Source organism: Anomaloglossus baeobatrachus, chromosome 2, assembly GCF_048569485.1.
Source record: "Anomaloglossus baeobatrachus isolate aAnoBae1 chromosome 2, aAnoBae1.hap1, whole genome shotgun sequence".
Classification (NCBI taxonomy): domain Eukaryota; kingdom Metazoa; phylum Chordata; class Amphibia; order Anura; family Aromobatidae; genus Anomaloglossus; species Anomaloglossus baeobatrachus.
The window spans coordinates 655166072-655188736 of NC_134354.1; the positions used below are offsets into that span (position 1 = coordinate 655166072).

The 22665-nt window shown below is 45.7% G+C and overlaps 1 protein-coding gene across 2 annotated transcripts in view; it reads right to left on the minus strand.

Moving 5' to 3' along the window:
- The window catches only part of LOC142290495 (retinol dehydrogenase 16-like), a 57011-nt gene extending 44415 nt beyond the window's left edge, over window positions 1-12596 (minus strand). The window contains exon 1 of one of the 2 annotated variants that reach the window (XM_075334462.1): window positions 12506-12596. The gene's annotated coding sequence lies outside the window, so the exon portion shown is untranslated. Of the gene's footprint in view, window positions 1-12418 lie in introns of both variants that reach the window. The other variant, XM_075334461.1, reaches the window with a different exon arrangement.
- Window positions 12597-22665: the final 10069 nt, after the last annotated feature.

Here is a 22665-nt window from a genome sequence, read left to right on the forward strand (position 1 = left end):
GATTCAGGCCGTGAGGACCAAGTTTCTGAGCATAATTTTGACCCTTTGTCACAAACTGTAACACCTGTGGTTATAGACAATGAGGAACATACTGATGAAGATGAGACGCAGATACCCGATTGGGATGACAACTTAAATATTCGGTCAGGGCAAGAAGAGGCTCGGTCTGAGGGGGAGGGGAGTGCAAACACAACAATTGATGATGAAGTTCTAGATCCCACCTACTGTCAACCCACAGTCAGGCACTCGAGGAGGTCAACAGAGGTGGTGGAGGAGGATGCAACTGATGACGAAGTTACCTTGCGCCTTCCTGGACACAGTCGGAGTACTGGTAGCAGGTCTACAACTGCATCCTCAGCCACCACTCTGCCTCTGAGCATTATTCGGGGTGGATCAACAGGTCGCATGGCCTCTAAGCCTTGCCTAGCCTGGTCCTGTTTTGACATAGAAAAAGATCGCCCAAATTATGTGATCTGTAAAATTTGTCATGGTTCTCTTAGTAGAGGTCAAAACCTCAGCAGTTTGACAACTTCTTCCATGAATCGTCACATGAATAAATATCATATGGCCCGGTGGGAAGCTCACCGTGCTGCAATGCGGCCTTGCGGAGCGAACCATCCACCGCCTGCCCCTTCCAGTGCATCCGCGCGCTCATCATCTTCTAGGAATGTGGGGACAGCTGTCACACCTGTTTTTCCACCCACAACTTCCACCACTGTAACCGCAACAGGCAGTTTGCTTGGTAGGTCGTCAGTTGGTTTGGAAGGGGAAACAAGTGAGTGTGTACAGCTCTCTCAGACATCGATAGCACCAACGTTGGATGAAGGCAACATCATGTCTCCGCCAGCACTTTCCTCACAAACCTGCATTTTTCCAGGGGCACCCTACTCAACACCGTCTACACACAGCAGCCAGATCTCTGTCCCTCAGATGTGGTCAAATAAAAGGCCACTTCCTGCGACCCATGACAAAGCTAAGAGGTTGACTCTATCCCTCTGTAAGCTGTTGGCTACCGAAATACTGCCTTTCCGCCTAGTGGACACACAGGATTTTAGAGACCTTATGTCTGTCGCTGTGCCCCAGTACCAGATGCCTAGTCGCCACTACTTCTCTAAGAAAGGTGTGCCCGCGCTACACCAGCATGTCGCACACAACATCACCGCTTCCTTGAGAAACTCTGTGTGTGAACGGGTGCATTTCACCACCGATACTTGGACCAGTAAGCATGGACAGGGACGTTACATGTCGCTGACTGGGCACTGGGTAACTATGGTGATAGATGGTGAAGGGTCTGCTGCACAAGTCTTGCCGTCCCCACGACTTGTGTGTCAGTCCTCTGTCTGTCCAAGGTCCGCCACTGCTTCTGCATCCTCCACCTCATCTGGGTCCTCCACCTCCGCCCCAAGCCTGCCTGGTCAGGCCACCAGCGTTCTCACAGCGCAAAAGGAATCACGCAGCCCTCATTACTATGCTGGCAGCAGAGCGCAATGGCATCAGGCGGTCTTTAGCTTGACATGTCTTGGGAATAAGAGTCACACAGCTGCGGCCCTTCGCCTGGGCAAGGTGACACACGTACCTTGTATGGCTCACGTGTTGAACCTTGTCGTCCAGCAATTTTTAACACACTATCCCGGCCTAGATGGCCTTCTGAACAGGGCACGAAAACTGTCTGCTCACTTCCGCCGTTCAAGCGCCGCAGCTGAGCGACTTGCATCACTCCAGAAGTCTTTCGGCCTGCCGGTTCATCGCCTGAAATGCGATGTGGCGACACGCTGGAATTCAACTCTCCACATGTTACAGCGACTGTGGCAGCACCGCTGAGCCCTGGGGCAATACGTCATGACGTATAGCCTGGGCCAACGAGATGCAGAGGTTGGTCAGATCACCCTGATGGAGTGGTCTCAGATCAAGGACCTATGCACCCTTCTGCACAGTTTCGACATGGCGACGAATATGTTTAGCGCTGACAATGCCATTATCAGCATGACGATTCCAGTCATTTACATGCTGGAGCACACGCTAAACACTATTCGGAGTCAGGGGGTGGGACAACAGGAAGGGGATGAACTACAGGAGGATTCATATGCGCAAGACACAACAACGTCACCAAGGTCCAGACGTTCATCATCACCAAGGCGGCAGGCATGGGACCATGGGGGACAGGGATCAACAAGGGCGCATGGTAGCAGGCGAGATGTTGAGGAAGGTGCAGGAGAACATGAAGAAATGGAGGACGAACTGTCCATGGACATGGAAGACTCAGCGGATGAGGGAGACCTTGGTCAAATTTCAGTTGAAAGAGGTTGGGGGGAGATGTCAGAGGAAGAAAGAACGGTTAGCACCTCTATGCCACAAACACAGCGTGGACTTGGTCCGCATGGCTGCGCAAGACACATGAGTGCCTTCTTGTTGCACTACCTCCAACATGACCCTCGTATTGTCAAAATTAGAAGTGATGATGACTACTGGCTTGCCACACTATTAGATCCGCGGTACAAGTCCAAATTTTGTGACATAATTCCAGCCATAGAAAGGGACGCACGTATGCAGGAGTATCAGCAGAAGCTGTTACTCGATCTTAGCTCGGCTTTTCCACCAAACAACCGTGCAGGTGCAGGGAGTGATTCTCCCAGTTGTAACTTGCCAAACATGGGACGGTCTCGTCATCTTCAACAGTCTACCCGTACCAGTAGGACCGTATCTGGTGCTGGTAACAGCAATTTTATGGAATGTTTTCATAATTTTTTTAGACCCTCTTTTGCAAGGCCACCAGAGACAACAAGTCTGACACATAGTCAACGGCTGGAGAGGATGATACAGGAGTATCTCTAAATGAACATCGATGCCATGACTTTGCAAATGGAGCCTTGCTGCTTTTGGGCTTCAAATCTAGAAAAATGGCCAGAGTTCTCCAGTTACGCCTTGGAGATTTTGTCGTGTCCAGCTGCCAGCGTTGTCTCTGAACGTGTCTTCAGTGCTGCTGGGTGTGTGCTGACAGATAAGCGCACGCGTCTGTCCAGTGACAATGTGGACAGACTAACGTTCATCAAAATGAACAAGTCATGGATCCAGAAGGAATTTACTACCCCTGTGTCATCCTGTGGAGAGTAAATGCTTGTGGATTTGGAATGTGCTTGATGCAAATCAAAACATCCTGTTTGCAACTAGGGCACAACTGCTGCCACTGAAGGGGTGGGTGTGTGTGGGGCCCAATTTTTTGAAAAAAGGGATACTCCGCTTGGAGTAACCCTTGCTTACATTGTTTTTAAAAAGAGCCAAGATGAACAAGTCATGGTTCAGCAAAGACTTTATCTACCTACTCCAGAGTCATCCTGGGGACGGTTAATTATGGCGTATTTTTGAATGTGCTTGATGCAAATCTAGCTGTGAAGTGTACAACTGGGGCACAACTGCTGCCACTGAAGGGGTGGGTGTGTGTGGGGCCCAATTTTTGGAAAAAAGGGAGACTCCGCTTGGAGTAACCCTTGCTTGCTGTGTTTTTTAAAAGGAGCCAAGATGAACAGAGCTGGGATCAGGAAAGACTTTGCTACCTACCCCGGTGTCATCCTGGGGACGGTTAATTATGGCGTATTTTTGAATGTGCTTGATGCAAATCTAGCTGTGAAGTGTACAACTGGGGCACAACTGCTGCCACTGAAGGGGTGGGTGTGTGTGGGGCCCAATTTTTGGAAAAAAGGGAGACTCCGCTTGGAGTAACCCTTGCTTACATTGTTTTTAAAAGGAGCCAAGATGAACAAGTCATGGTTCAGCAAAGACTTTATCTACCTACCCCAGAGTCATCCTGGGAACGGTTAAGTATGGCGTATTTTTGAATGTGCTTGATGCAAATCTAGCTGTGAAGTGTACAACTGGGGCACTACTGCTGCCACTGAAGGGGTGGGTGTGTGTGGGGCCCAATTTTTGGAAAAAAGGGAGACTCCGCTTGGAGTAACCCTTGCTTGCTGTGTTTTTTAAAAGGAGCCAAGATGAACAGAGCTGGGATTAGGAAAGACTTTGCTACCTACCCCGGTGTCATCCTGGGGACGGTTAATTATGGCGTATTTTTGAATGTGCTTGATGCAAATCTAGCTGTGAAGTGTACAACTGGGGCACAACTGCTGCCACTGAAGCTGAAGGGGTGGGTGTGTGTGGGGCCCAATTTTTGGAAAAAAAGGGAGACTCCGCTTGGAGTAACCCTTGCTTACATTGTTTTTAAAAGGAGCCAAGATGAACAAGTCATGGTTCAGCAAAGACTTTATCTACCTACCCCAGAGTCATCCTGGGAACGGTTAAGTATGGCGTATTTTTGAATGTGCTTGATGCAAATCTAGCTGTGAAGTGTACAACTGGGGCACAACTGCTGCCACTGAAGGGGTGGGTGTGTGTGGGGCCCAATTTTTGGAAAAAAGGGAGACTCCTCTTGGAGTAACCCTTGCTTGCTGTGTTTTTTAAAAGGAGCCAAGATGAACAGAGCTGGGATCAGGAAAGACTTTGCTACCTACCCTGGTGTCATCCTGGGGACGGTTAATTATGGCGTATTTTTGAATGTGCTTGATGCAAATCTAGCTGTGAAGTGTACAACTGGGGCACAACTGCTGCCACTGAAGGGGTGGGTGTGTGTGGGGCCCAATTTTTGGAAAAAAGGGAGACTCTGCTTGGAGTCACCTTGCGGTGTTTTACATGATTTTAGAAGGGCGTGCCATGCCTATATCTGTGTCTCCTCCTCTTTTTCCTTGTCCAGCTCTTTTGTTTTCGCATGAGTATATGTCCTTGTCACTTTCCCATGTGTTTGAGTTGTGAGTTGTTTGTCACCTTTTGGACACCTTTGAGGGTGTTTTCTAGGTGTTTTCATGTGTTTGTGATTGCCTGCCATTGTTTCCTATGCAGTTCGAGTTCGGTTCGTCGAACGTTCGACGAGCCGAACTCGAACGGGAGCTCCGTTCGGCGAACCGACCTCGAGCCGAACCGGGACCGGTTCGCTCATCTCTAGTCATCAGGGCTCCTGGGAAGGAACCTATAATCCTGCCTCCCGGGCGAGAAAGTATATTACACCTCCCAGTGGGAACCTATCGCAATCTCGATGGGATAGAAGTGATTGTTCAGCCTGTAGCAACCGGAAGAGTGGACCAAGAAGTTATGATAGCTCGTACGGTAGCTGTGGTCCAACAAGGATGCGTCCCTATCAGAACCTTGAATGTGGGCCCCGGTGAGGTCACCTTGCCTTGAGGGACGGATCTGGCCCTGGTGTACGTACATAAAGACGAGGTGGTGAGTCATAAAGAGATATCCTTATTGCCGATAGAAGGTGCGGGGTGGACCCTAGCAGTCTCTGCGAGGGCCGAAGAGATGCCATCCCAAGAGTGGAGTGGAAAGGCCATCCTCGATCAGATGGAAGTGGATGTAAAATCGCTGGGCCCTGAGCGTGTGCAAGCAGTAGAAGATATGCTGTGGGAGAACCAGGCCGCATTCGCTCACCACGCTGAAGATTTTGGCTGCACTAAAGCCATCATGCATGAGATACCAACCGGGGAAGCTCGTCCGATTCGAGAACGGTACCGACAGATCCCTCCCAAGATGTACCAAGTGGTAAAGACGTTACTGAAGCAGATGCTGGATTCAGGAATAGTGCAGGGCAGCCAGAGCCCTTGGGCGGCCCCGGTGGTACTCGTCAAGAAAAAGGATGGAACCATCCGGTTCTGTGTAGACTACAGGAAACTCAACGCTTGTACCGTTCGTGACTCGTACCCATTACCACGAATCGAAGAATCCTTGACGGCATTGGGGAAGGCCAAGTACTTCTCCACCTTAGATCTAGCAAGCGGGTACTGGCAAGTACCTGTGGCGGAAAAGGACAAAGCCAAGACCACGTTCATCCTCCCAATGGGACTGTTTGAGTTTAACCGGATGCCCTTCGGACTCTCCAATGCTCCGGGCACGTTTCAACGGCTGATGGAAAAGTGCTTGGGAGACCTAAATCTTGAAGCGACCCTGATCTATCTGGATGACATCATCGTGTTCTCGGCCTCGTTCAAAGAACACCTTGACCGGCTTGGACAGGTACTCGGGAGACTACAGGCTCATAACCTGAAGGTGAAGCCCAAAAAATGCCACCTCTTCAAGAGAGATCGAGTACCTGGGCCACACAGTGTCACAAGATGGAGTCCTACCCTCCGCAGAAAAGGTGGAGGCCATTCAGAAGTGGCCAGTCCCTCGAACGGTGAGAGAACTCAAGGCATTTCTGGGACTCGCCGGGTATTACCGCTGGTTCGTCAAAGACTTCGCAAAGGTGGCGGGTCCTTTGAACAAGCTGCTGAGGGGGACTGCCGGAGTGTCGAAGAACCAGGGCATCTCCTAGGCTCAGAGACAAGATGAGGCTTTTCAGGCTATGAAGAATGCCCTTACTTCAGCCCCGATCCTGGCCTATGCGGACTTCGACTGACCATTCCTGCTGTACACAGATGGTAGCCTTCATGGACTCAGTGCAGTATTGTCTCAGATGCAAAATGGACATGAGAGAGTCATTGGTTACGCCAGTAGGTCCCTGCGGGACAGCGAAAGAAACCCCCACAACTACAGCTCCTTTCGACTAGAGCTCCTGGCCCTAGTGTGGGCCATGACAGAGAAATTTGCTGGCTTCCTGACAGGAACCAAGATCCAGGTCCGGACAGACAATAATCCTCTGGCCCACCTTGAGAATACCAAATTGGGAGCCTTGGAACAACGGTGGGTGGCTCGCCTTGCAAAGTTTGACTTTACCATCTGTTATCGCCCTGCTACCAAAAACGCAAATGCGGATGGGCTGTCAAGAGTGACGGTGGAGACCCCAGTGGGGGATCTCCATAAACGATTAGAGGAGGAAGAAACGCCAGACTTTAGCAAGTTTGGGCCCTCGGTGGTTGCATCTCAGTTAAGTAGGCAGGCTTGCACACTGCCCCGGTCCCTGGGGAGAACCAATGGAGAATGGGGACGTGCCCAAGATTCAGATGAAGGCCTGCAACAGATGAAACACTAGGTAACTGAGAAGCAGAAGCCAGACAAACAAAAAAGGGCTAATCTGGATGCCGAGATGAAGAGTGTCTTACACCAGTGGGATAGACTGGAAGTTCGAGGATCAGTGTTATATCGTAAGAGACAACAGCCAAAAGATATAGAAGCAAGATGGCAGGTGGTCATCCCCGGAAAAATGGCTCAAGAGGTAGCTAAGGAAGCTCACGAGTTTGGCGCTCACTTTGGACCTGCAAAGACCTACCAATGGTTACATCAGTATGTGTACTGCCCCAGGTTGGAGTCTGTGGTGGAAGAGGTTTGCCGGCAATGTCGAGTATGCGACCTCGTTAAAAGCACCGAACAAAGGGCACCCGTTCAGACCATACAGACCAAAGAACCGCTAGAACTGTTGATGATTGATTATCTCCTCGTGGGACACTCCACTCGGGGACTACAATACTGTTTGGTTATGACCGACCATTTCTCCAAGTTCGCTGTAGTCACCCCGACTAGAGATCAGACTGCTGAGTCGGCGGCACGGGCCATCTGCCAAGACTTCATCCGGGTGTATGGATGCCCGAAGCGGATCGATCAAGGTGCATGTTTTCAAGGCAAGGTGATGGAGGAATTATGTCGTATGTATGGCATCGAGCGATCTCGGACTACACCGTACCACCCCCAAGGCAATGGAGCATGTGAACGCTTCAACCGAACTCTACTTCAAATGCTGAGAACATTAGAGGAAGATAAGAAGGCATGTTGGCCGGATTACCTGGCAGAACTGGTCTGGGCCTACAATAACCGAGTTCACTCCACTACAGGTTACACCCCATATCTACTGCTGTTTGGAAGAGTTAGGCGAGAAATCATCGAGCTGAATTTGGAGCAGCCAGAGGATTTCATGGAACGAACTGTCACTTCGTGGGTGAAAGAACATCAACAACGATTACAGACAATACGTCGGTTGGCTTGTCAACAGCTACAGAAGAAAGAACATATGAGCCCTAAACCGATTCAAGAGATACCGCTTCAACCTGGAGATCGAGTGTTAGTCAGAGAGAAACGCCCCAAGGGTAAACTGAGTGAAAGATGGGAAGTTCAACCCTACAGAGTAATCAAACAGGTGTATGCTGACGGCCCGGTCTACAAGGTGCAAAGTGAGAATGGAGCGTCCGGCCCTAGAGTACTACACAGAAATATGTTGCGACCATGCCGGTCTGAAGCTCTTTCTACGCCAAGATCTCCTGCAGTCTCTGCCCCACTCCCTGAACTTACGTCATCCGTGTGTGAAGTCGATGATGACTGGTGGGCAGTCCCCGATGCAGGGGGGACCCTCAGCCTTCCGGAAATGGAGATCCCATGGATGAGCCACTACCGCCACGGGAAGAAGAGACCAGCCAAGATTCCACTGCAGCTCCCACAGCAAGTGTTCCTCCGGAAGCTAGTCAAGCCGGGCCTGATAGTCAAGATCTTAGAAGATCTCAGAGGTCTACTGCAGGGGTTCCACCAATCCGATATGTTGAACAATGTACTAGGTCTGCTGTACTGCCATTGTTGTCTCCTCTACAGGTTTGAACCTTCCTTCAAAACACAGTGGGCTCGAAGGACGACCATCATTAAGTGGGGAGGCATATTGGGGGGTGTTACTGCTATGGGCAATAAGAAACACGCTGCCACTTTAAGAGACAGAAACCTCCCCGTGTTGAGGGGTAATGGAATGTTCTGATCCCCCTGCAGAAAAGTGTGCTAATGGACAGCCCAAGTGTAAGGAGAGAAGTGAGTTTCTGTTTTTCCTGTTTGATGCATGTGAAGGAACACACAGCCGGTGTGTCTCGGAGGATTGGAGTTTTCTTCTGAATCAAGAGAGAGACTTGCAGATAACAGGGAACAAGCGAGGAATCTGAAGCAAGAAGAAGATTTTGATCTCCTTAACCCGGCCCAGGAGACGTGCGCACCTTCAGATGAGACTGTTGTTGGGGGGCCCCCGGGACTGGATCCACGTACCCAGCATCACTGTGAGTTGAATATTGTGCACATACTAGGGGCTAAAGTAGGCTTCAGTAGTTAGAACACGGCATCCGTGTGGCCCGTTTAGCAGAGGCCAGAGAGGTTACGTGCAGAGTAGCATTGTACCTGACTGTTTTTGTGTTTCTTGAACCTGTAATAGTTGGAGCACCGTGCTATTGAGCGGACCAGCTAGAGAATACAAAAGTGTTGTTAAATCACGTTTTGCCACTGTATACCCCGTGCCTGAACCTGCCTTCTCCACATCTTTCCCCGCCTGTTAATAAATACACCCTTGTTGTTCGCACCTCGTCTTGTGTACTGTAACCTACTCTGCAGTGCGGTGGTCCTCTCGGCCATCGCTTCATTTGTCATATCAAACAGTTCAGCATATCACTGTTTTACAATCTGAGGATGTATTTTACCAAATAGAAAACACGATGGGGAATTGATCAAAGAACAGTTTTCCATATCATTCTGGTGTAAAACTACTGGAAAAAGCCCAACATTTTTGTGCATATTATAGTTGCACCTAAAGTTTCTAACGTTTATCATATTTATGAAAATTCCAAAGGCAGGTCGACAAACTTTTTGGAAAGTGGGCAAAGCTTCATCAAAGGTTGGCTAAAGCGGGCTTTACACGCTACGATTTCGCTACAGCGTTCTCGTTGGGGTCACGGATTTTGTGACGCACATACGGCCGCTGTAGCGATGTCGTAGTGTGTGACTCCTAGGAGCGATTTTGGATCGTTGCAAAAACATCCAAAATCGCTCCTCGTTGACATGGGAGTCCGCTGCCAGTTATCGCTGCTGTCGCAGGGGCGAAGTTGTTCCTCGTTCCTGCGGCAGTGCACATCGCTACATGTGACGCCGCAGGAACGAGGAACATCTCCTTACCTGCCTCCGGCCACAATGCGGAAGGAAGGAGATGGGCGGGATGTTACGTACCGCTCATCTCCGCCCCTCCGCTTTCATTGGGCGGCCGCTTAGTGACGTCGCTGTGACGTCGAATGTACCGCCCCCTTAGAAAGGAGGCGGTACGCCGGTCACAGCGACGTCGCTATGCAGGTAAGTATGTGTGATGGGGGTGCCAGATTTTGTGCGCGACGGGCAGCGATATGTCCGTTTTGCACAAACGATGGGGGTGGGTCGCATGCTAGTGATATCGGGCCGGATATTGCAGCATGTAAAGCCACCCTTAGACTAACACAGGCAGTAAATTAATCTTAAAGTACTCCACAAAAGTGGCCTAAATTGCAACAGAAATGTACTCCATGTTAATTCAGCAAATGATAAAATCCAACTTTCAAAGGTCTTCCTGATTAAAAATATAATTAATGCATGAAACCGTCTGGATACCCCAGCCTGATAGTGCGGACAAGATGACAAAAGAACAATTGCCTGGTCTCTTCTGTGTAGCTTATTTGCTTCAGCGAGAATTTGTTCTATGTATTAAAAGCCTAACATCACTCCACAATCTGTTATTTCTTGAAAAGGTTTTCTAGGCTCAATAGAATTTTTTGCAGTTACTCAATGGCCCAATTCATCAACACCGTTGATTTTCCTAGAATTAGGCACTCCTGATTCATTAAGAGGCAAATTTAAGTCAGGAACTGGAGTCAGGTATTTGCTGTAAGGAAAGCCACAGCTCATCATGAATTAGATGAGTTGTGGCAACATCCTTCCATAGCGCTCACATCTTCCCTCAGCTCCACCCATTTTACTATAGCCGGAAGAAACTGGCATGAAAATGGCAAAAGTCAGAAAAATTTTGCGCAAAAATGTTTGCCATTTTTCTAAACAATTTATGCCAGAATTCTTTTCACATTGCAGTGAAGAATTGATGAATCAGAGACAAAGTGGCTGCAGACACACCTGACAGTGTGTGCAATGCGCACATTCTCAGGACTCCTCTCTATCTCCAGCGCAAGTGGGCGGTCACGAGATCGCAAGTATGTGATTTATATAGTTGCAATCATATGCTGATTAGATTCTCATCTACTTCTCTCAATAGTGCTATTAAGAGAAGCATATAAGAATCCAGTCGACACCTCACCCAACTATAGAAATATTTAATATTTGATCTTACATGACCTCTCACTCACGCTGAAAAAAAGAGGGCAATCCTGACAAGGTGCTTATTGCACACTGTCATGGTTCAGCAATCTGCAGTGACAAACAGATTTCAGAAATTTCTGATGACTCTAGAAAATTCTTTTAGACCTAAAACACACTTCCGCAAAAAAACGTACGTGTCTCACGGTCCGTTTTTCGGGTCCGTGTTCCGTTTTTTAGGGGCGTTTCTCCGGTACGTATGACATCTGTGTGATGACGTATGCGAGCCCTGTGTGCGTGTGGAATGTCCGTATTGACATAAAATACCTACGTGTGCAGTCCGTATGCCATGCGTTTTTAAAGGCCCGCATTTTTACCCAATTAACGATTTTAATCATTCATCATGAGATCCTGGTGTTGTTGTTTGCTTTCAATTGACCTGATAGATTGGTAACAAGTGTTTCAGATTTCGTGATGAAAAACGGACACGGACGATACGTGCTGAACACGGACATACTCTGTGTGCGGTCCGTGTAGGCACGGACCAATAGACTAAAGCGGGTCCGTGCCTGCGTGCTGCCGGCCAAAAACGGACATGTCGTCCGTGTAGAAAAGCGCACACACGTACTTACCACACGGACACACGTTCCGTGTGATTTTACGTGTGTGTGCCATCTACCATTGAATAACATGGGTCTCCGTGTCTCCGGTACGTGCAAATACGTACCGCACACGTACAAAAAAAACGGATGTGTGTTGCGGGTCTTAAGGCTAGGTTCATGTGACCGCATAAAAAAAAAATACATTAGTGTTTCACCCAGAAAACATGGACAGTTTATCACTTTTTATCATCCAATTTTTACAGTATTAACTATATTAATAAATTACAAGACAATTTGAAGTCTCCTATGTTAAAGTATTGCAATGTATCTGTAAAATGTAAGCTATACATATAGCATCTGATATTTTTTTGCTCTCTTAGGCCGGTTTCACACATCCTGCTTTTCGTTTGATGGATGCGGCGCACGCCAGTACAGTATGATACAGTACAGTGGCAGCACCGCAACTTCCGAGTCACATGCTCCGGTCACATGACAGCATGTGATTGGCGCTTCTGGCGCTGCCAGTGTACTGTATACACTGTTCTGGCGTGCGCCGCATCCGTCAATCCGTGTGAAACCGGCCTTAGACTTCAATTGGCGAATCTCATCTGATTTACAGAAGAAATTAGTGCATACCATGATTTTTTTCACACGCAGTTTGGTCAGTGGAAAAAATCTCTCATCTGCTCAGCTCTAATGAGAAACACTGGTCTGTCTGTCTGTTTTTTACAGACAGCACTTAGATTGAAAATACGGTTGTGTGAACTTACCCTTAAAGCAATATTTTGTGTCAGCTTCTATTGTCTTCCATTCTGTAGTATATTTCCTTTGTAACTATAGAAATGATAGATTTTTACCTGTAAATGGGAATCAGTCATATTGAGAGATCCGAGATCTGCTGGAGCACAAACCCTTGGTATAAATGCATCAGGCCTCCTATTCCTGGATGTTCTATACTGTTATTAAGTCAGTCTGTGCTGAGAGCTCCAGATGTGTCTTGGATGTCAATGATGAATAGGAATGTAATTCCCATCACAAAGTGGTTGGCAAAGGTGCGTAACTGCTTATAAAAAGACAAAGATCTTTTGTGCTAGCAGGAAATGCCTTTGAATAGGAAACATTGGGCCAGAATGCCAACTTCATATTAAATTAATGCACAATTCAAATATATACAGATACAGTAGTGTAAAAAAATGTTCGCCCCCTTCCTGATTTCTTATTCTTTTGCATGTTTGTCACACTTAGATGTTTCAGATCACCAAACAAATTTAAATATTAGACAAATATAACACAAGTAAATACAAAATGCAGTTTATAAATGAAGGTCTTTATTATTAAGGGAAAAAGAAATCCAAACCTTCAGGGCCCTGTGTGAAAAAGTGATTGCCCCCTAAACCTAATAACTAGTTGGGCAATCCTTAGCAGCAACAACTGCAATCAAACGTTTGCGGTAACTGGGAATGAGTTTTTTACAACGCTCTTGAGGAATTTTGGCCCACTGATCTTTGCAGAATTGTTGTAATTCAGCCACATTGGAGGGTTTCTGAGCATGAATTGCCTTTTTAAGGTCATGCCACAGCATCTCAATCGGATTAAGGTCAGGACTTTAACTAGGCCACTCCAAAGTCTTAATTTTGTTTTTCTTAAGCTATTCAGAAGTGGACTTGCTGTTGTGTTTTTTATATTTGTCCTGCTGCATAACCAAGGGTGCTATAGTTAGAAGTCATAAACAAATGGCTGGACATTGTCCTTCAGGGATTTTTGTAAGACCGCAGAATTCATTGTTCCATTTACCACAGCAAGTCTTTCAAGTCCTGAAGCAGCAAAAGAGACACAGACCATCAAACTACCACCACCATATTTTACTGTTCGTATGATGTTCCTTTTCTGATATGCTGTGCTTTTTCTACACCAGAAGTAATGGGATATACACCTTTCAAAAAGTTCCATTTTTGTCTTGTCAGTCCACAGAGTATTCTCCCAAAAGTCTTGAGAATCATTAAGATGTTTTCTGGAAAAATTGAGACGAACCTTTGTTTTTTTTTTTTGCTCAGCAGGGATTTTTGTCTTGGAACGCTAGGAAATTTTTGTCCAGTCTCTTTCTTATGGTGGTGACATGAACACTGACCCTAACTGAGGCAAGTGAGGCCTGCAGTTCTTTGGATGTTGTTATGGATTATTTTTGTGACCTTGTTGAGTAATTTCTGCACTCTTGGGGTAATATTGGTCCACCCACCACTACACTTTGTGGATAAAAGTTCTTACTGTGGTTTGCTGGCATCCCAAAGCTTTAGAAATGGCTTTATAACCTGTTCCAGACTGATAGACCTCAATTACTTTGTTTCTTTTTTGTTCATGAATTTCTTTAGATTGCAGCATGATGTCTAGGTTTTGAAAATATTTTGCTCTACTTCCCTTTGTGAGACAGGTCCTATTTAAGAGATTTCTTGATTGATAACAGGTATGGCACTCAGGGCCCTGTAAGTTTGGATTTCCTTCTCTCTTAATAATAAAGACCTTGATTGTATAAACTGCATTTTGTGTTTAATTGTGTTATATTTGCCTATGTACTGACCTACAAAGCCACCCATAATCTGTCTCCTTCATATATCTCTGAACTAATCTCCCACTACACTCCAACATGTAACCTCCAGTCCTCCCAAGATCTCCTCTCCTCTCTCATTCGCTCCTCATGCAACCGCCTTCAAGAATTCTCCCGAGCATCCCCCGTTTTCTGGAATTCACTGATTCAACACATCAGAGTATATGCTACACTTACAAGCTCAAACAGAACTTGAAAACTCATCTGTTCAGAAATGCCTATAATCTCCAATGACCCCACTGTGTCACCACCACCACCACTACTGCCTCACCATCGTGTTGGAACTGCCGCCTCATCACCGAGCTGGAACTGCTGCTCGACCAACACCCCACCTACTGTCTCTTCCCCAAAATCCTTTAGAATGTAGGCCCAGAAGGGTCCTCTTCCCTCTGTATCAGTCTGTCTATTGTAACTTGTATATGTATTCTGTATGTAACCCCTGCTCATATACAGCACCATGGAATCAATGGTGCTCTATAAATAAATATTAATAATAATAATAATATTTAAATTTGTATAGTGATCTGAAACATTTAAGTGTGACAATCATGCAAAATAATAAGAAATCAGGAAGGGGCAACCACATTTACACACCACTGTATATAGTAGAATATAAGTTATGTCTATATGCCAAAAACTGTGCATCGAACAGCTCATTCTCTGGTTATATATCATAGCACCATCCTATTAATTTTATTTTTGCATTGTACAATATTGTAAAAGCTAATGTTTTTCAGTTTAGGGGAAATATTAAAAAATCAGTCTACAATTATTTTAAATCACAAGATTCTCCTAAAGCGACTAAAGGTAAAGAAGGAAAGAAAAGTAATATATTTTGCTCTCAATTTTTAACAGCAGTAGAGAAGTAGATTTTTACAGAAGGGACAATATTCTTACTAATAGGTGATTATATATTAGGTACAGTTGCACATTTTGGTGCCGCTTCATCAAGACTGGTGTTTTGCAAACTAATAATAATGAAGGGTGCACTGAAATAAAAAGTGACATATTTTTTTTTTATATGTCTACATCTTTCAGCTTGTGTGCACTAGTGTAAGAAGAGTACTCCAAGCAGGAATTGGAGTACATTTTTGTTAATCTGTTAATTTACTACACTTTTGTCAAACCCCTTCCTGGTTAAGCTCTGCCCACTGCTTAAGTGGAATAAAAATGCTAAAAGTTGCAATATTTTTGCTCAGATATAAGTTGTGGCCCAATATTTAGGACATTCCAAATAATTTCACATCAGAATACTGTAAAAACATGTTTCATGAATCGGGCCTATATGTCTCAGGATATTATGTTATAACTTTTGTGAAATCTTAGTGTCAAGCCTTTTAGAAAACCTCTGTCTTTAGCTACAATGTCTAAAAATAATTATATGATATTTGAAATATACAATACATTCTACTAATTCTATTTAGTACAACCAGTACTTATTATTTATTGTCCTACTTCCAACTAGAAGGAATTCTTGACATTCCGTTACCCCAATGATAAATTTGTAAGCCATGATATTGGGAAAAAATACTTATAGGTCCTCTGAAGAGGGTCAAATGGCTAGCTAAAGTCACAGCCTCTGCATATGTATAGTTACATACCTTAAACACAATGTATATAAAAACAGCAACAAAAATGACAAAATGTTCTCTCACTGACTTTGGGCATTCTAATCCTATTCCACTAATTAACTCTACTAATTGGTTCTTTGTGTCCTCTTTGGTCTACCAGATCAGCGTGACTCATTATACATGTAATGATTATATGGAACATAAACTACTTGTATCAATATAATTGATTTATTTCTAAATTACTATACTTATACTACTTACATATTTACTACATGTTATTTAAATTATGGTAATTGCAGCCAAAAAAAAAGTAAACTGTAGCCAAATAAGGCACCATACTCCTGTTTGTTGTATACTTATAAGACTACCTTAATTATATAACCAGTTTGTATACCATTCTAAACCTAAATAACCAAAAAGGCTAAGATTATGATTTGATATCATAATGGTGCATACCTTTTGGAAAATACAATTTTCCTCCTGTGTTCAGTCCCAATTACTGTGCCCCGGAGTTTGTAAGATCTGATGTTGTGCTGTGGTGGTCTAACTCACATAGCCAAACCTTTGCTTATGCAACTTTACTTATAGAAGTTAAATGTAATGGAAAATTGCATACATTTAATAGCGAAGCAATGAAAGGAAACATGTTTTAGAGGGGAAATGCTAAAACAGGAGGTCAAACTTTGAAAGTGTTTGTTAATTTTACACAAGGGAAACACAAGGAAGTATTTCTTCCCGAAAAGGGAGTTGTATTCACGGAATGCCTTACTAAGAGGGTTGGTTAATGAGAATATGAAGGGAGTTCAAAAGTTCTTGTTATGTTCAGAAAAATAATTTGTTTAAACGGCATATGCAGATTGAATGGCCTGTATCTTCTCATTTTTATTTACCACTTAACTCCTTTTAGTTAATTCTTTGTGAAATATCAGGCTAATGTTGTAGCCTGGTAGTCCATTACATTTTTGCCCTTTTTAATTACATTGTTTTCTCCTGCTTACATATCCATCTGGTTAACACATTGACCACTCAACACATAAGTGTGACATGGAACAGAAAATCAGTATTCTCTGAACACAGTACAGATATAAAGGACTGTGTACCTGGGTGCAGAATATTTTGCTTGTGCATTTGTTTGGTTGCCAAAAAATCCTATAACATTATTGTTGAGGTCATTGGGATTATCAGGCACTGGTGGTACGTTGATATAGGACAGTCTGTGTATTTTTTGCATGCTCTTGTAAGGGGTGTACTGAGCTAGGGGCAGAGGAGTCTGTAATGTGGCCACAGATGAGATAAAGAAAGGTACAGCACCAGCAAGGCACCTGGCAGCCAGGCAGCCATAAAAAAATGTTAGGCTACCAATTATTTAGGGCCACCTGGATGCCTTTGCACCTTTCAATCTGTAGCGGCATCATAATCTGTATATTGTTGAAAATATATCTTCTGCTCTCTACTGGAGAGAAGGAAAGCACAAGACTTGGGGCTGACAGCAGTAATGTACTGCAGGAGTGTGCACTCTCCCGGACGAAGCGGTAAATGTAACATCGCGAAACGCGCGTCGGAGGTTTCTGGCAGATAGAGGCACATCGGTGGGGTTACTGCATTATGGGTGAGAACCGTTTACCATCTCTCTCTGGGTAATTTTTTCCTTGTTTATTAAGGCTGGGACATAGGGTAATATAGTAGAATAATTACATTGGAATGTGCAATAACCCTGTCCCCTTTATATATTATTTATTACCCTTTGACTACCATTATAATTATATGGTTACACTGTATACTCCCCTGATACACCATTTAATATACACTGGTGTGCCTGCCTCTTGCGGGATCAGGATAGGGTGGATTTTTTTCCCCCCCTTTTTTCCCTTCTTTCCCCTGTTAATATCAATAGCACCTTGTTTTTAATTATGTGGTGTTTTTTGTCTTCATATTTTCTTGTATAATGAATTAATAAAATATATATTTTTACTTCAGCCAATTTAAATCTCCAGTTCTTCTTTTTGTGGTAAATTATAATCTGTATATTGTTGAAAATATATCTTCTGCTCTCTACTGGAGAGAAGGAAAGCACAAGACTTGGGGCTGACAGCAGTAATGTACTGCAGGAGTGTGCAATACATAGAAGACTGAGACGAGCTGCATACTACAGGATGGGACTGTATATACAGGGGTTGAGAGGAGGACAAGAGTGATGTACTGGAGGATGGAGCTGCATATAGAGGGGCAGTGAGGACTAATGCACTACAGGATGAAGCTAAGTATGTATGTGGACTAAGTGTAATGATGTACTATATAATGGGGCTTTAGAGGGGTTGAAGATCATGCTACTAGATCAGGCAGTATATAAAAGGGCTGAGTGGAGTGATGTGCACCATGATGGTCCTTCATATAGAGTGGTTGAGAATAAAGATGTACTGTTTTATGGGACTGTGTATAGAGGGGCTGAAGAGTGATGTACTGCAGCATGAGGCTGTATATAAGGGCTAAGACTGAAGTACTGCAGTATGGGGCTGTATATACAGGGACTGGGAGGAGTGATGTACTGCATGATGAAGCTGTATCTATAGGGGCTGAGGAGCAAAGTGCTGCAGGATGGGGCTATATATATAGTGGGGCTACAAGAAGTTATGTCTTTCATGATGAATCTGAGGAGGGATAGACTGCAGTATGGGAATGTATAGAGAGGGAGCTGATGTACTTCAGCATGGTATAGTAAATTGATAGGATCGGGAGCTATGTACTGCGGGATGGGATTGTATGTAAAGATGCTGAGAGATGTTAACCATCTGCACCTGCATCACAATCTGTAGGAAGTGCCCACTCAGTGCATGCGTTTTCATGCTATGCTGGAGAGTAGTGCGTGTGAGTTGGGAGACAACATTGTCCATGGTTGACTGTGACAATAATTCGTACAGTAATACTCAGGTTGTTGAACACTGATGTCATTCTGTCACTCTGCCGGCATCACTCAAGTATTTATATATTAAATGTTGCAGCACTCAGGCTCATTTGGGATAAGGGAGTATGGTGATTGGTTTATGTAAAATGTATTTATTTATAGAATGTGTGCACTGTGTGGGGGATGTTACTATAATCTGTGGTGGGAGTGATTAGTTGTTATGATATAGGGAAAGTGTGATTATAATCTGTGAGAAGTGGCTGCTGATTGCTGCAGGAGAATATGGTAAAAACTGGCTGGAGGTAATTATTATACTACAGGTGAACATTAGAGATGAGCGAACCGGTCGCGGTTCGGCTCGAGGTCGGTTCGCCGAACGGACGTCCCGTTCGAGTTCGGCTCGTCGAACGTTCGACGAACCGAACTCGAACTGCATAGGAAACAATGGCAGGCAATCACAAACACATAAAAACACCTAGAAAACACCCTCAAAGGTGTCCAAAAGGTGACAAACAACTCACAACACAACACAAACACATGGGAAAGTGACAAGGACATATACTCATGCGAAAACAAAAGAGCTGGACAAGGAAAAAGAGGAGGACACACAGATATAGGCATGGCACGCCCTTCTAAAATCATGTAAAACACCGCAAGGTGACTCCAAGCGGAGTCTCCCTTTTTTTCCAAAAATTGGGCCCTACACAGACACCTTATCAGTGGCAGCACTTGTGCCCTAGTTGCAAAAAGGATGTTTTGATTTGCATCAAGCACATTCAAAAATACGCTATTCTTAACCGTCCCCAGGATGACACCGGGGTTGGTAGCAAAGTCTTTCCTGATCCCAGCTCTGTTCATCTTGGATCATTTTTAAAAAACACAGCAAGCAACGGTTACTCCAAGCGGAGTCTCCCTTTTTTTCCAAAAATTGGGCGCAACACAGACACCTTATCAGTGGCAGCACTTGTGCCCTAGTTGCAAACAGGATGTTTTGATTTGCATCAAGCACATTCCAAATCCACAAGCATTTACTCTCCCCAGGATGACACAGGGGTAGTAAATTCCTTCTGGATCCATGACTTGTTCATTTTGATGAACGTCAGTCTGCCCACATTGTCACTGGACAGACGCGTGCGCTTATCTGTCAGCACACACCCAGCAGCACTGAAGACACGTTCAGAGACAACGCTGGCAGCTGTACACGACAAAATCTCCAAGGCGTAACTGGAGAGCTCTGGCCATTTTTCTAGATTTGAAGCCCGAAAGGAGCAAGGCTCCATTTGCAAAGTCATGGCATCGATGTTCATTTGGAGATACTCCTGTATCATCCTCTCCAGCCATTGACTATGTGTCAGACTTGTTGTCTCTGGTGGCCTTGCAAAGGAGGGTCTAAAAAAATTATGAAAAGATTCCATAAAATTGCTGTTACCAGCACCAGATATGGTCCTACTGGTACGGGTAGACTGTTGAAGATGACGAGACCGTCCCATGTTTGTCAAGTTACAACTGGGAGAATCACTCCCTGCACCTGCACGGTTGTTTGGTGGAAAAGCCGAGCTAAGATCGAGTAACAGCTTCTGCTGATACTCCTGCATACGTGCGTCCCTTTCTATGGCTGGAATTATGTCACAAAATTTGGACTTGTATCGGGGATCTAATAGTGTGGCAAGCCAGTACTCATCATCACTTCTAATTTTGACAATACGAGGGTCATGTTGGAGGTAGTGCAACAAGAAGGCACTCATGTGTCTTGCGCAGCCATGCGGACCAAGTCCACGCTGTGTTTGTGGCATAGAGGTGCTAACCGTTCTTTCTTCCTCTGACATCTCCCCCCAACCTCTTTCAACAGAAATTTAACCAAGGTCTCCCTCATCTGCTGAGTCTTCCATGTCCATGGACAGTTCGTCCTCCATTTCTTCATGTTCTCCTGCACCTTCCTCAACATTTAGCCTGCTACTATGCGCCCTTGTTGATCCCTGTCCCCCATGGTCCCATGCCTGCCGCGTTGGTGATGATGAACGTCTGGACCTTGGTGATGTTGTTGTCCCTTGCGCATATGAATCCTCCTGTAGTTCCTCCCCTTCCTGTTGTCCCACCCCCTGACTCCGAATAGTGTTTAGCGTGTGCTCCAGCATGTAAATGACTGGAATTGTCATGCTGATAATGGCAATGTCAGCGCTAAACATATTCGTCGCCATGTCGAAACTGTGCAGAAGGGTGCATAGGTCCTTGATCTGAGACCACTCCATCAGGGTGATCTTCCCCACCTCTGCATCTCGTTGGCCCAGGCTATACGTCATGACGTATTGCACCAGGGCTCGGCGGTGCTGCCACAGTCGCTGTAACATGTGGAGAGTTGAATTCCAGCGTGTCGCCACATCGCATTTCAGGCGATGAACCGGCAGGCCGAAAGACTTCTGGAGCGATGCAAGTCGCTCAGCTGCGGCGCTTGAACGGCGGAATTGAGCAGACAGTTTTCGTGCCCTGGTCAGAAGGCCATCTAGACCGGGATAGTGTGTTAAAAATTGCTGGACGACAAGGTTCAACACGTGAGCCATACAAGGTACGTGTGTCACATTGCTCAGGCGAAGGGCCGCACCCAGGTTTGCAGCATTGTCGCACACGGCCTTACCAGGCTGCAGGTTGAGTGGAGACAACCATTTATTAAACTCGGACCGCAGAGCTGACCACAACTCCTCAGCTGTGTGACTCCTATTCCCAAGACATGTCAAGCTAAAGACCGCCTGATGCTGTTGCGCTCTGCTGCCAGCATAGTAATGAGGGGTGCGTGATTCCTTCTGCGCAGTGAGAACGCTGGTGGCCTGACCAGGCAGGCTTGGGGCGGAGGTGGAGGACCCAGATGAGGTGGAGGAGGCAGAAGCAGTGTCGGAACTTGGACAGACAGAGGATTGACACACAAGTCGTGGGGACGGCAAGACTTGTGCAGCAGACCCTTCACCATCTATCACCATAGTTACCCAGTGCCCAGTCAGCGTCATGTAACGTCCCTGTCCATGCTTACTGGTCCAAGTATCGGTGGTGAAATGCACCCGTTCACACACAGAGTTTCTCAAGGAAGCGGTGATGTTTTGTGCGACATGCTGGTGTAGCGCGGGCACACCTTTCTTAGAGAAGTAGTGGCGACTAGGCATCTGGTACTGAGGCACAGCGACAGACATAAGGTCTCTAAAATCCTGTGTGTCCACTAGGCGGAAAGGCAGCATTTCGGTAGCCAAGAGCTTACAGAGGGATAGAGTCAACCTCTTAGCTTTGTCATGGGTCGCAGGAAATGGCCTTTTATTTGACCACATCTGAGGGACAGAGATCTGGCTGCTGTGTGTAGATGGTGTTGAGTAGGGTGTCCCTGGAAAAATGCAGGTTTGTGAGGAAAGTGCAGGCGGAGACATGATGTTGCCTTCATCCAATGTTGATGCTATCGATGTCTGAGAGAGCTGTATACATGCACTTGTTTCCCCTTCCAAACCAACTGACGACCTACCAAGCAAAGTGCCTGTTGCGGTTACAGTGGTGGAAGTTGTGCGTGGAAAAACAGGTGTGACAGCTGTCCCCACAGTCCTAGAAGATGAAGAGCGCGCGGATGCACTGGAAGGGGCAGGCAGTGGATGGTTCGCTCCGCTAGGCCGCATTGCAGCACGGTGAGCTTCCCACCGGGACATATGATATTTATTCATGTGACGATTCATGGAAGAAGTTGTCAAACTGCTGAGGTTTTGACCTCTACTAAGAGAACCATGACAAATTTTACAGATCACATAATTTGGGCGATCTTTTGCTATGTCAAAAAAGGACCAGGCTAGGCAAGGCTTAGAGGGCATGCGACCTGTTGATCCACCCCGACTAGTGCTCAGAGGCAGAGTGGTGGCTGAGGATGCAGTTGTAGACATGCTACCAGTACTCCGACTCTGTCAAGGAAGGCGCAAG